Source organism: Triturus cristatus, chromosome 12, assembly GCF_964204655.1.
Source record: "Triturus cristatus chromosome 12, aTriCri1.1, whole genome shotgun sequence".
Taxonomy (NCBI): domain Eukaryota; kingdom Metazoa; phylum Chordata; class Amphibia; order Caudata; family Salamandridae; genus Triturus; species Triturus cristatus.
Window position 1 is genome coordinate 15,941,602 of NC_140595.1, and position 14,567 is coordinate 15,956,168.

The window sequence follows — 14,567 nt, forward strand, 5'->3', positions numbered from 1 at the left end:
TCAGTAATGCTCTTTCTGGGAGAGACTCTATCTAGCCACAGATTCCTCACCTTTTTCATACTCCGCAGGCGTTGGACTGGATCTTGACTCTTTCAGCAATCCCCCAGCATGCAGCAACGTGCGGTTCTGCACTGATAACATTCCGCTCCAGAAAGTACATGGAGGGCCTATGTAAGTGCCACCCCCACATACTGACGTCAGTTGCCTTTGAGACTGCCCCCCCATCCCCATATAGAGCCCCATAAGCAAATCTACTGTGCAGATTCCTAGACTTGGGTTCTTATTAATGGTAGATCACAACATGGTGAGGAGGGAGACTCGTAAAGGAATCTGCGGCTAGACGGTCTCTACCAGAAGGAGAATTACCAAAAAGAAGTAATTTGTTTTTCTGATAAGACTCATCTTTTAAGTAGATACCAAAGCAATACCTGTTCGGAGGGAGGTTTGTGAATAGACCTGAATCAGAAGGTCCTGCAGGACATAGCACGCAAAATGCCCTTCCTGGCAAACCTGACTTTACAGGCAACAGTGCTTCGTAAAGGTTTGGAGGGATGCCTGGATAGACTGACAGGGACTCTGCATGACAATGCAGCAGTAGCAGCTTTGTCCCTGGTGGAATGAGCATGCAGCCCATCCGGATCCTGCTTTATGGCCTGTGTGCAGCAGATTTTAATGCAGAACATGATACAGCGGGAGATAGTTCTCATCTGCACTGCCTTGCCACTTTTTGCTCCAGGGTGCCCCACAAAGAGTTGATCATCCACCTGGTGTTCTTTAGTAGGATCTCTGTATAAGTTCAGTTCTCTCTTGGGGTCCAAGCAATGGGGTCTCTCCTCCTCCTTAGAAGGGTGAGACGGAGCATTAAATCCTGGCAAAGTGATAGTACTGATGTGAAACCGCATTACAACTTTTGCCAGGAAGGGTGCCCAAGTGTGCAGAACCAGTTTGTATGGCAAGAAGGAAGTGTATGGAGTACTGACACAGAGCCTGAAGCTCACCAAGGCTCCGAGGTGACGGTGATGAACACAGTCTTGATAATAAGAAGCCGTAAAGTACAGATGTGAAGTAGCACAAACTGGGGCACTGCAGATCAGTCCGGACCAGATTTGGGTTCCATTAGGGCATGAGAAAGGGAGAAGAGGGAAACATGTTGTAGCCCTTTCAAAAATGACATCATAACTAGTGATCTAAACTACAAGGGCTGATCTGGCAACTATAAGATGGCTGAAAAATAACCCTTAACTGTGCCCAAAGCAAAGCCTTGCCGGGCAAGTGAGAATCACAGAATGTCAGATAACTTGGCTTGGAGGGGTTCAATCCGGCATGTGCCGCACAAAGCCACAAATTTGTCACAACAGGTGTCTAGTTTTCGCTGAAGAGACGCCTGGCTGCCAAAATGACATGAACCACCTCCGGAGGAAAGTTGAAAGTGTTCATCTGTTGTCGCTCAATCTCCAAGCATGGAGTTGGAGAGTGTGAAGGCAAGGGTGCAGAACGCTACCCTATTACTGCGATAGACGGTCCTCCAGGAGAGCCAGCCTGCTCAGGTCCTGGAGTTCTGGATACCAACTCTGTGTGCCCAATCTGGAGCCACGATTACTTGGGCCCGGTCTGTCCTGATCTTGGGGCAGGAGTGGTATTGGAGGAAAGGCATATAGGACTCCCTTCTACTCTAGGTGGAGCAAGAGACTCCTTGGAAACTTCAATGTGCAGAAGTGCCGACATTGTGTGTTGTTGGTGGCGGCAAAGAGATCAAGCCAAGGTTCTCCCCAATCGCGGAGGAGACCTTTCGCCACCTTCTGGTGTAACTGCTGTTTGTAATGCGCTAGGCATGAACTGCTGAGCTCATCTGCCCTGGTATTTAATGATCCTTCCAGGTGATTCACCAGCAAGCAAATTCCTTGGTGGTCTAGCATTTTCAGGGACATAAGGCTCAGGGCACAGGGTCTGGGGTGAAGCCTGAGGGGTGCTGATCCATCTGTGCTTTGATGTTCAGTTGAAGAGGCAGGTCTTGAGATCCTTCCTAAATTGGGTCAGTGACGGGTATTGTCCGAGGTGGGTTGGCAGGGTTTTCCAGGTCGTGGCGGGGAGGTAGGAGGAGGACCTTCCCTGGGTCTTGTGGATCCGAGGGACAGTGGCCAGGGCTAGCTGAGCGGAGGTGTCTGATGGGGATGTGGGATGAGAGGCGGTGGTTCAGGTATGCTCATCCTGCATCTTGGAGGGCATTGTAGCCGTGCGTGAGGAGCTTGAAGTTAACCCTTTTGTTAACTGGGAGCCAGTGGAGTTCTCGGAGGTGTTTGGAGATGTGGCTGCGGTGATGGATGTCGAGGACCAGTCAGGCTGCAGAGTTTTGAAAGTTTGACAGCCAGTCATTGAGGTTGAGTAACACTGGCACCCCTGACCACAGAAGGTGTGCTGCCAACACTCAATAGGCGCTGGCGAGTCCAAAGTGAACTGAAAATGCCCCTGTTCTACCATAAACCGCAGGTAGCGCCGATGTGTCGGCAGAACGAGTATATGGACAAGGTTTGGCCCAAGCCCCCAATAAAGCATCCATCAGTTCCTCATTAAATGGAAAAAAGGGTCAGAAGATGTTTGCCCTGGTTGGAAGACTTCTGTCAAGACACTGGTTTTAAACGCCAATGTGTGGAGCGAAGGATGAACACTTCAGGCGCCCTATGCATCACCATGGTGTAGGGAGCCAGTTTCTCAGTGGCTGGTCTGGGGGAAGAAAAAAAGCCTTTCTCCAGGGAGGTATCGAGACCACTAGCCTCCTATAAGTCCTTGTACCAACTTTCATCCTGGTAGGGCTGAGTGAACTCCTCACCCAGGACACATTAATTATCCGAATCAATCTCAAAAAGGGAATGCAGAGAGTGTTGTAGACCTTGTGGCAATTCAAGATGTGGAAGTAGCACCTATGGCGGATTTGGGTGCAAAATCAGTAGAGGTCGTACCGACGTGGACTCGGCATTGAAGAGAACAAATGGGGCTGCCTCCTCAGGCTACATGTCTGTGTCAACGTACCCGGACCTGCTGTGGGTGGTGGCACCAGAAGCAGAGTCGGAACAAGAGCCAGAGGCGCAACAGGCGTGGAAGACCCGCTGGCGGTATCCCCGGTGGAAGGCCTCTCTGCACCTTGGGGACTGGTACGGATCCAAAGAGCTGGAACATGGCTGTATGGAACTCTTTGATCCGATGCACCATAGCTGAAGGCCCTAGAAACATGGGTTTCACTGAAACCAGCTGCAGAATCCACTCCAAAGTTGCCCAACTTTGGGAGCGAGATTGAGAATGGTGGCTCCACCCCTATGCTTGCTCAGGCAAAATGTTAGTGGTACGAGGGAGTGGAATCCCATTTAAATTTCTTGTGTTTCTTATGCTTATGTGAGGACTTTGAGCGTGACAAAGACCAACCTTTTAAGCGCCTGTCGGCTCCAGGAACGATATCGATATAGAACCTTGTACATTAAGTGTGACCTGGAACAATCCCGGTGCAGAGCCTTATGCTTGGTGAGGAAATGTTACATACCTGTAGACCTAGTTCTGCATCGAAGGTATCTTCCTTGAAGTCATAAGTGCTGAATAATTCCCTGCAGCCTGCGCAGATCCTGGAACACCTTCTTTAATATATATATTTATTTTTTTAGGAAAATTGAATTGAAGAATTCATCACTGATTTTATTTTCAGGTCTCGCCTGGCTTAGGCTGCGCGCATGCGCATTCTCGTTGGCGAGATTTAATGACATGGGGTATTTTCTGTAATGGGCATTAAGCCCCGCCCCTCTTTTCCATTGGCTGGTGTCACCGTTTATGCTAAACGGTGGCCAGCCATTGGAAAAGAGCTCCTTGTGAGGTATTCGCTCGGCTTTTTCGGCCGTCCAATTTGGACGGCCTTGCCTGTTTTGCATTCGTCGCAAAAGGTTTCTTATCTTTATGGGGCCAAACGCATGGCCCCATAAAGATAAGAAACCTTTTAGCAGGCGAGGCTGTCCAAGTGGGACGGCAGAAAAAGGCAAACGAAAACGTCATGGCGAGCGCTTGTTAGGTTAATGAAATATGGTTTTATTCTCTCCTCACCTGGTGGAAGGTGAAAACAGTCTAAGTGTGAAATTGCTTTTATACGGTGACGGCTCGAGCTCCTGTGTCAATAAGGCCGGAACTAAGGAGGCCCCGAGAGTGTCCATGGCGCACCCACTTCGAGGACTTGGGCCGGGCGGCAGAACGTGACCCCATGTGCGAGTACAGAGCATGTGTCAAGCCGCTCAGCACCAAGCACTGTCACTGAAGACTCTGCAGGCAGCACACGTGTTCTCCGCCAGCAGTGCGGGACACAGCGACTCACCTGCACGCGCGGCTCCATCCGTCACCCTGAGCAGCTGAGGGCAAGGCGCGTGTCACGTACACCTACAGGGCAGCGCCAGGCCACCAGCACAGAGCATGACGGGACTTGCAGTTGGAGGAGACATTCTTTTCCTGGTTCTGGAACATAAGCCGGGTGCATGGAGGTAGCTTCCGGTTAGAGGTTGTGTGCTGGGACTAGTAGGCAGCCTCTCTCAGGAAGTCCCCTTGCTTCTTGGGGACGGATCAGCTGTGCGTCACTTCCGCAAACAGCAGCAGCAGGAGGATGGTGGTGGACGGTTTGGCTTGGTGGTAAGTGTAAATCAGTGTCTGCGAGCTTTAGAAACGATGGTCGCCCGGTGATCGCACGTCTGAGCGGCTACACGTACCTAGTATCCCACCCGGGAAGCTATGCGTGTTCTTATTGCTGAAAGCGAGCCCCAGCGTCCCCTGTGCATGTAGAGGTCTGCTGCTCCATCCTCCCCCGTGTCTAAGATGCTTCTCCCGCCTGCACGTATGCCAAGATCCGTGTCAAAAGTTATTGTTTGATCGAGGCTGGTGAAAGTCTTCTAAATGTTAAAGAATATGACGTGTTAAAAGCGCTCCTTCCCATATATTGGCGCTGTTGGGAATCCGTCACGTGTATAACCCATTGTTAACCTATACTTGCAATACCAAGTTGTTTCCTGATTAGACTGATTGTGTTTGGAGTATTCATATCACTCGTCCCTTCACTCTTGTAAGTCATCATCCACTTTTGAATCACTGCACCTGTTAATCTTGTCAGTCTCCTCGATAAGGGACGAATCTGTAATATTCCTGCACCATAAGTCATGAACCATCTTTCCTTGATCCAACGGTTTGCTATGTGTCGTTTTGCATGGGTGAGGCCCCGAGCGACCATATGATAATACATGGCCTTCTTTTAGGTTGTGGGTGGGGTACCTCCTATGATTTAGAAGACTTCTACAGTAACCAAACTCCCCATTGTCCTTCTCAAGTATTGGATCATAGATATGCAGACCAGTTTAATAAATAGACATGCAATAGGTCTCGCATTTGCAAAAGTTTAAGCTATTGGCATTGTTCATGACAATGCCTTTTTTTAATCTATTTTATAAAACAAACATAAAAAATGCCATTATCATTTACAATGCCAATAGCTAGTGTTGCATTATTATTAGCAGTGCCAACTGCTCACACTTTTATAATGCAAGACCTATTGCATTGGAAATGCTTGTTAATAAAGTCTCCGTGTAGTTGGTCAGAGATGAATTTTGCATCTGAATGCTGTATAAGAATTATTGAGAAACTCCAACATAGCCTTTAAGTGCTCAACCGTTTGTCTTGGAAAGCAGGCTGCCTGTGTGCAAACAGCATGAGGATAAAATGAAGCCTGATAGAGTACCACTGATGGGAGCTAAAAAAAAGAAGCTTGAACCTTAGGAGCCACAGAAGCACCCTATCCCACAATTCACAGCAGTGGCAGTTTGCCTGCAAGTGGCAGTTCTTTATGTGAAGTACACAATACATATGCACTGACAGCCGGGGAGGAAGGTGGGTTGTTTATGACCTCATTGAAGATGCAAATGAAGCAGCAGTGGCAGCCACTGGCAATCTAAAGTGGAGGGGGGGGGGGATTAAAAAGAAAAACTTACCTGGAGCGACCGGCTGCCTCAGTGCTCTCTTCAGCTCTCCTCCCAGATGTCTATGGGCCACAGCACAGGCTCCCCACCCAATCCAGACGTTGCTCTCATGCTATAGCTAGCATGGTAGAAGTGCCTGGATTGGCCTGAGTGGGCTGACCTGATGCTCGCTCAGACACAGGGAGCCTGTGGCTTTTCTCCAACCCGGCTGTGCAAAACACCTGGGTTGGAAAAATATAAGTGTGCATGTCTGTTTGGCCGGCCTAAGACAGCCAGCCTAACTGACCTGCTCACTTCTAAGTGCCCCCACTCCTTCCTGCCATGGCCTTGCCCTGCCTCAGACTCCATGGCTCAGTAAGGCTGCTCACGAAGTGATAAATAAAATGATAATCACATTGTTTTATTATCATTTTATTTTTCATCTGCTGGCTGTGCGGGGATGCTCCTCTGCGGTTACGGAGGAGCCACACCTGCGAGGCAGAACTAGGACTACAGGTATGTAACTTTTTCTTCTACATTGTAGGATCTTTATTGATAGTCATAAACAGTGAATAGAGTAGCAAGCGGAGAAAAAGATCTCCATACTGTGGCTGCCAGGTATGTGTATGGGGTAAATTTCTAATGCATGTAAGCTGTAATAGCCGTACTACACTGAACAAACCCATCCAGCCGAAAACTTGGAACCATTTAAACAGATTTCTCAACGTTTCTTGCCCAAAATTTGCTTTGGCTGGAGTGTCGTGTGTCTAGTCAAAAGTGCTTTGTAAAAGTATGTATAGCTCTCCAAGTAGCTGTCTCACAGATATCAAAGATTGGAACTTGTCTGACCCAAGCTGTGGTTGCTGCTTTCCCTCTTGTAGAGTCAGCTTTAGGTATTCCTGGTAAAGGTTTGGTAGCATAAAGAAATAGAATGAACTAGCCATCTAGCTATATATTGTTTAGAAGCAGCTAAATCTTAATGAGCCATAGTTTATGAGAAGATGGTTCGACTTCCTTATATATTTCGACTTCTCCAAATGCAGACGTCACTTCGCTGCTGTAAAAGGGTTAGGGAAAAATGTAGGAAGTGTGATAGATTGGTCAATATGAAAATCTGAGACCACGTTCCGTAAAAAGGAACGGTGCTTACACAGAACTATATAATGATGGAAAATTGTGAAAGGTACTGAAAATGACAAAGCCTGTAACTCACTAACTCTGTGCAGAGGTAACGGCTATTAACAATGCTGTTTTCCATGACCAATGTTGCAATGTTGATTTATGGATGGGTTCAAATGGTTGACCCATCAACTTTGATAGCGGCAAGTTTAATTCTCAAAGAAAAGGTCGTCTCCTAATTGGAGGAAAAACTTTAACTCCTTTCAAAAATGTTTTGACCACAGGACTTTTGAAGAAAGATGGTTGCGTTGGAGATTTTCTGTATGTGGTAATAGCTGCTTAGTAGACCTTAATGGAAAAGCACTGTTGACCTAACCAGGCCAAGTGCAGTAAGTACGGGAGGATGACATTGAAGACTAACAAGATCATGCCCTTTGTTTTGATACGACATACAAAAGCCTTTTTACTTGAGGGCATAATATGATTGTGAAGACGGTCACTTTGATTCTTTAAGAATAGCTATATAATCTTCAGGAAGATTTAGATGGCCGTATTGAGTGATTTCAGTAGTCAATCGTTGGATGTAAAAAATTGGCCCTTGAGCCTGGATAGGAGATTTGGCCTTAGTGGAAGGCACCTGTGACGTGCTATGGATATTTGGAGGACATCTGTGTACCACCACTGTCTCGACCAATCCAGTGCAATTAGAATGATTCTGATATTCAATTTTTGTCATTCTGGATTAATAGTGGTATGAGTGGTATTGGTGGAAAAGTGTAGACAAATAGTCGACCGGTTGATCAAAATGAAAAAATCCTGGATGCAAAAGTCTGGACATTGTTTGTTTTGCAATGTAAAGAATAAATCAAACGTTGGAGTACTCATCCCATGAAGATTTTGTTAGGTACCTCAACATTGAGAACCTACTTGAGGCATGAAAGTGCCTGAGGAAGTCTGCTTCTACATTTAGGATTCCCGGAATGTGGACGGCTGTTATTGATTGCCCTCTTGCTAGTGCCCAATGGCACATGTCTGAGTTTGGAGAGACAATTGTCTTGATTCTGTTCCCCCTTGTTTGTTGATATAGTACATTGTAGTGGTATTGTCCATTTGAACAATCAGATCTTTGGAAGCGAGAGAGGGAAGAAAAGACTTTAGAGCTAGATGTACGCCTTTGAGCTCTAACACATTTATGTAATAAGACTTCTCCTTTTGAAACAAACGCCCTTGAATCATCGAGAGGTGGTCCTTATGTGCACCCCATCCTGACAGTGGGGTGTTTGTGATGATAGTCTGTGAGGGTGTTTCCTTCTGATTTCTGGGATTTGGTCCACTGGGTGAGAGACTGACATGCACTCTGTCAAATTCATCTTTTCAACAGCCCATTATCTGCGACCACACTAGGCAAATCTGTAGAGGTCTCAGGAAAAATCATGCATTCAGGACTATGATTATGCAGGATGCCATTGATTCCAGAAGGGATGCTATCTGATGAACAGTTGGTTTGACTTGCTGCATTATTAACTGTGCACATTTCATCTGAATTGATGAAGCTGTCTCCTCCAAGGTAAACACTTTTGCCTTTTGTGTATCTATTGCCCCTAGAAACGTGAGGCACTGAACTGGAGTGGTGATTGATTTCTCGGCATTGATTTGTAAACCCAGCTTCTATAATAGGGTTGTTGTGGCTATTAGCCTGTCATCCAGGTATGGATACAGAAAAATACCTCTCTTTCTTAGATGCGCTGCTACCACTGCTGTGCATTTGGAGATGGTTGGGGGGATGGGAGGGAAGCTGAATTGTGTCTGAAAGGAAGCACAGCTTATTGATAATGATCTGTTCTCACTAGGAATCTTAGAAATGGTCTGTGATGATGAGCTACTGGAATATGTAAATATATATCTTGTAGGTCTACTGCACAGAGCCAATCACTTTTTCTTATGTGGGGGAATATTTGATGGAGGGATAGCATCCTGAATTTTTCCTTCTTTATATATCTGTTGAGGAGTCAGATATCCAGAATTGCCCAAACCGGTTTGGAAAGTCTTTTCTTTTGGACTAGAAAGTACTTTTTCTATTGCTGTTTTCTGCAGTAGAGCATGCATCTCTTTTTGGAGGTTGTCCAGATGAGGCATTGTGACTGGCAGTGGACGAACCGATGATGGAGTGTTCTTGTAAAGGAGCACAAACCCCTTTTGTATGATATTTAGCACCCACATGTCCGAGCGTATGGCTTTCCACTCTTCAAGGGAAGAATGTCACTGCTACCCCCACAGGAGTAGAAAACTGAAGGGGGTGTCTGATTCTCATTGTTGTGTGATGAGTGTATGCCCTCGGGATGAGAGGGCTTAGTTGGGGTGGACCTCCTTCTTTGATAGCAATTTTGATATTGGCTCTGAGATTGCCACTTTTGTTGCAAACACTCTTATGGCCACCTAGGGATATGAACCCTATCGTAATAAAACTGCCTGTCCTATCTATATCTGTATTGTTGTTTGAAGGCTTTATTTTGCTGTTCAAGGACAACAGCCTTTAATGTTTCAGCCTCATTTTTCATTCTTAACATCTCTTCCTTAGTATGTTGGCCAAATAAAGAGGAACCTGAGAACGTCAAATTATCGATCTTGAACTGGGCATTGGGCTTTAGTGAAGACAGTCTAAGCCAGGGTGTTCGTCACAAGGAAATGCCATTCCACAATGATGTGGCCGAGAGCTCAGAGTCCACCGATGCACTAATCGATTAGTTGGAAATTGAGGAACCCTCATTCACCATTTCTAGGAAGTCTTGTTACCTGTGGGTTGGTAAATCACACAAAGACTTTCATTCCACCTCAGATTTTTCGGTGATATCTGCCCAACAGGGCAGCAGCATTGGCATTCCTCAACTTGGTGATGACTGTTCCACAGACTTTCTTATCAAAAGCATCCATTGGTTTACTCTTCCTATTTGGTTGGGCTGTGGATTCCGGAGCAGAAGCATGTAATGAACTCACCGGTGCTACAATAATTGGATCCAGTTTCATATTCGTCTCTAGACAAGATGTATCCTGTTGTGATGGTCTGTACTTTTTTAGAAGCCTTGGCGTAGCAGACTTCAGTGTGGCGTAATAATGGAGCATGTCCTCTATAATGTTCAAAAGAGCGGGAAGAAAGGTCTTGGCGTTGTTCTTGGCTGCAGTTTCCAAGATCACCGATACTGTTGGTTGAGGCGTATCCATAGTAATATTTAGCTTCATAGCTCCTCTTACTAACTCATGAAAAGTGATAGTTGTCAACGGGTGAAATCCTAGCCGGAGACTTGGGAGAAGTTGGAATATAGGACAAATGCGTTGAGGTGGAATAAGGTGATCATGACCTTGATCTGGACTGTGCTGGATTCTTGGTGAGAAGGCGTCCTTGGTGGCGAAGTTGTAATCGGAGATGGAGCTTTCCATTTTCTAATAGACAACATGGATGTGGCTTTTGAAAACCTTCCCACCGGAGACAGATTCAAAGTAATCTGTGAAGGATTGTCCGCAGGTATTATTGGCCTTGTAGGAAAAGGCGTGGTCTCCGATTGATCCAGTGGAACCTCTTGACTGCTGAGAGACAGATAAATGTGTAGAGGGAGATCTGGGCCATTCCAGAGAAGAAGATAAGCTGACTTGAGGTACCCTCGATGTCGAGGGAGGTGTGATCGATGTCATGCAAGCCTTCTTTGCTGGAACCGGCGTCTTCGATGGGGAAAGTTGCCTTCTTAATGTCAAATGAGTCTTCGTCTTTGACTGCTCCGACTTCGGCACAGACTGCTGGGATCTCGATGTCAATCAGCAACTTTCTCATGCTGATCGAGAGTATGAAGGTGGCACGGTCATAGGCTTCGGTGTCAACAGGGGAGATGACAATCTTGCTGCCAACTTGTACTCCGAGCTGTGATGATGCCGGGTTGACGTTGACCCTTCCTTGGATGGCGAACAAGACTGGGCCAAACCTCTTGACGGCAATGTTGATATTATTGACGTCAGTGAATGGCGCCGAAGAAAATGGCACCAATATTGAGAAAGAGATTTTCTGTCTTTAGCTCTCCCTCTGTGGGAGTCTATACCTGATTTCTGACACTTCTCCTCAGAATGGTGAGAGGCGGACCTTTCCATTCTCTTTCTTTTCTTTCTTTGTAGTTCTGCATTCAAGTCTTGCATCAAACCAAGCAGCCAGATGCCCTCTCTGTCCTTAAGCGTCCTCTTTGACAATTTTTTGACAAATGTCACATCCTTTTGTGAGGTGTAAAGGTGAAATACGTGCCACACAGGCTTTATCAGCATCAGTGCTCGCTTTCTTTCTTCCACATGATGGGCATTTGGCAAAAAGAGAAGGCATTCTGACTAAAACATCCTGTCCAAAGTAGAAAAAAACAAAATGAAATTACGTGACAAAAGGGATGTCAACTTGTCGAATATAATATTTTTTTTAAGTGCAGAATATTAAGAGAAATATTTTACAGGTGTGAAAAACACACCTCCGGTGTTCAGATATCCTGCCTTAAAGAGCCGTAAAAAAGAACTGACACTCACAGACAAATTGGCACTACAGTGCATTGTGGGATAGGGTGCGTCTGAGGCTCTTATAGGTACAAGCTTCTTTTGTAGCTCCTATCAGTGGTAGCCTAACTGGCTTCATTTTTTCCTAATGCTGTTTGTACACAGGCAGGATTTTTTCCATGACAAACCGTGGAGCATTGAAAGGCTATGTTAGAGTTTCTGTCAACAATTCTCCTACAGCATTCAGAACAAAAATGGATCGCTGACAGCCTACACTGAGACTTTATGGAAAATTATTTTCCGTGATTAACATTCTTCAATTAAATTTCCCTAAAATGTATATATTTATATATAATATACATGTGTATATAGATCTACATGTATATTTATGTCAAAGAAGGTGTTCTGTGGGCCACACAGGCTGCTAGGAATTATTAAATGTTCATGACTTCAATGAAGATACCTACGATGCAGAACTAGGACTACAGGTATATAACTTTTCTTCATCAAGCATAAGAAGGCTCTGCGACGGGATCGTTCCAAGTCAAGCTCAATGTACAAGGTTCTAGCTCGATCTCATTCCTGGAGTCGACAGAGCAGCGTCAGAGGTTGGGTAGAGTGAATTATTCAATGTTTATGACTATCAATAAAGATCCTACTATGCAGAATGTCAAGTTTCGCTGCGCATTCCCTGATGGCCTTTGGGTTCATTGACGTCCAGTTACCGTAGGGCTTGGAATGGTGGCTTAACCCCAAGGACCATAGGCACACCTGATGTGGATCCTTTACAGACATTTGTTTGATAGTCCCTACATGGCTTGAAACCTGTAATTTTAGGGGGTGACATCCTTTGCACACTGACAAAATTTTGTGGAAAATATGAACGTACGCGTCAGAAACGAAAGAGAGCTTAAGATCCTTGTCTAGTAGTGCGAAAAGAAGCAACATCAGCCTGAAGGATTGGCGCCTCTATAGGACCTGCATAACTTTTGTAGGGCGGAACAGCATTGGTGCAGAGCTGCACGACGCCACCTTCTGGCGAGCAGAGGTTCTGCCGAACAATTTCCGGATCCAGTCTTACACCTGGGAAATATTCAAAAGGTGAGAAATGTGTGTCTGGAAATCTCTGTTAGAAAAACCCAAGTAATTGGACAGATTGGAAGCATGGTTGGAGGGGCAGTTGGTGTATTCATTTGAAGACCGCACACTGCTCTAATGACTGACTGCAGCTCCCGAGGCAGTTCATTCTGACTGGTCAGTTAAGATATTCTTAAAATATTGATTGTAAGGAAAGAGACTTTTTACAGGTATACCCCAACTTTTTGCCCCCATTGTGACTACTAGGTACTGGTGTAATGACTCTAATGCCCTGGGCCCTGCTTAACAGGACTTGGTGCATGTGCTCAGACCCTTGAAATGGTGCATGTTCAATCGACTTGTCCCTAATTGGCATATCTTACTTGTAAGTCCCTAGTAAATGGAACCAAGGGCATGTAAATTAGTGTCTCTCCCAGGAACTGCAGCACTTGTTGGGACAAGGTAAAAAATGGCTCCCAGTCTGCCACTGCAGACCGCAAGGGCAGTATAAAACTGCTCCCTTGACTTTTCTATTTTAAGTAATCGCAAAGCCCAAACCTCCTTTTTTGGGTCTTGCAGACCTGCGTTGCAGCGCTCAAGTGCTGCTCGCATCTGCGCGACATATTGTGGGTGAGTATATTTCTGAAGGGGGCGTGAAGCTCCGTCCCTCATTTTCATTCTGTAGCGTCACCATTTATGGTAAACGGTGGCTTCCCATTGAAAATGAGGCTTCTGTGTTACCGCCCTTTGTCCTTTTGGGACGGCCCATCCGGACTGGGTCTCCTGCTTCACAGCTGTCGTGAAGCAATTTCTTATTTCAGAGGCGTGTTATGTAAACAAGCCTCTGAGATTCAGTCCTGATAGGCCTCCCAGAAGGAGACAGGGCGCTACGTGTTTATTTTTGCATCACGCTTTCACTGAAAGTGAAAGCGCGATGCAAATATAAACAGCGCTATGGCGAGCGCTTGTTCTGCCCTGTTATCGAACTTTGTGCTGGCAGCGGTGTGAAGCTGTATTATCCTAATAGAAACCCAGGGGAGTGGAATACTTCTGTCTTTCTCCTGTTGACCTTTCTTAAAGTAGTCACATTTATTTCACCCGGGGGACGGGCTACAGGGTGGTTCTTGAACCGGAAGGGCTCATGCCTGCTCTTAGATTGCCTGAAGTCAGTGAAATAGAAACACTGCACCATGCCTGCCTGCAGTTTCCGGTGGCCCAGGGGCCTGTGCACTCAGGGTTTGGGCGCTTCCTGTGGGATGTGGTCTTCTAGGCCCTTCAGTGGGAGCTGCCGGAAGAGGCAGACACCGCAGGGAGATTAGAGCCACTGAGGTGTGCGAGGGAAGCAGCGCGCGCCGGCCCTCGGGTTGATTGCAGGTGCGTGAGTCAGTGCCTCGAAGCATCCTAGGGGCTTTTCAGCTCAGCGCGGCTCTCCAAAACCATCAAGTGACATCTCAGGGAGGCGCTGGGGCCATCCGGACTCCGTCCAAAACTCTCAAAGAGGGGATCCGAGCGAGCCCAAGTGGGCTGGGCGCCTTCGGGACTGTGCAATCACAACCGACCTGGGTGATTAGCTTTCTCCACCTGAGCTGTTTTTTGTGGTTGGAGTTTGAAACGACCCCTCTCGTAGAAATGTCTCTGAGAATCAGTGGCCCAGTCCTTCGGCACCTCCTTATGTACAGCAGGCTACAAAGAACTCTAGAAGGGTATTTATTTATTTATTTGTTTGAGAGTTTTATATAGCTCTAGCTAGACCCGGAGGTTTCAAAGCACTTTAGGAGATCGTTTTACCATCTAGGGCTATCTGCTAATGATGACATATTCGGTTTCAAAACAAAAACAAGACATCATCAAACAAAATAACACTGGAGAATACCTATTGTTTGTAAT

The 14,567-nt window shown here is 46.2% G+C and overlaps 1 protein-coding gene across 4 annotated transcripts in view; it reads right to left on the reverse strand.

Moving 5' to 3' along the window:
- Window positions 1–14,567, reverse strand: part of CELF5 (CUGBP Elav-like family member 5) — a 376,224-nt gene that overhangs the window by 6,436 nt on the left and 355,221 nt on the right. The window lies entirely within an intron of this gene.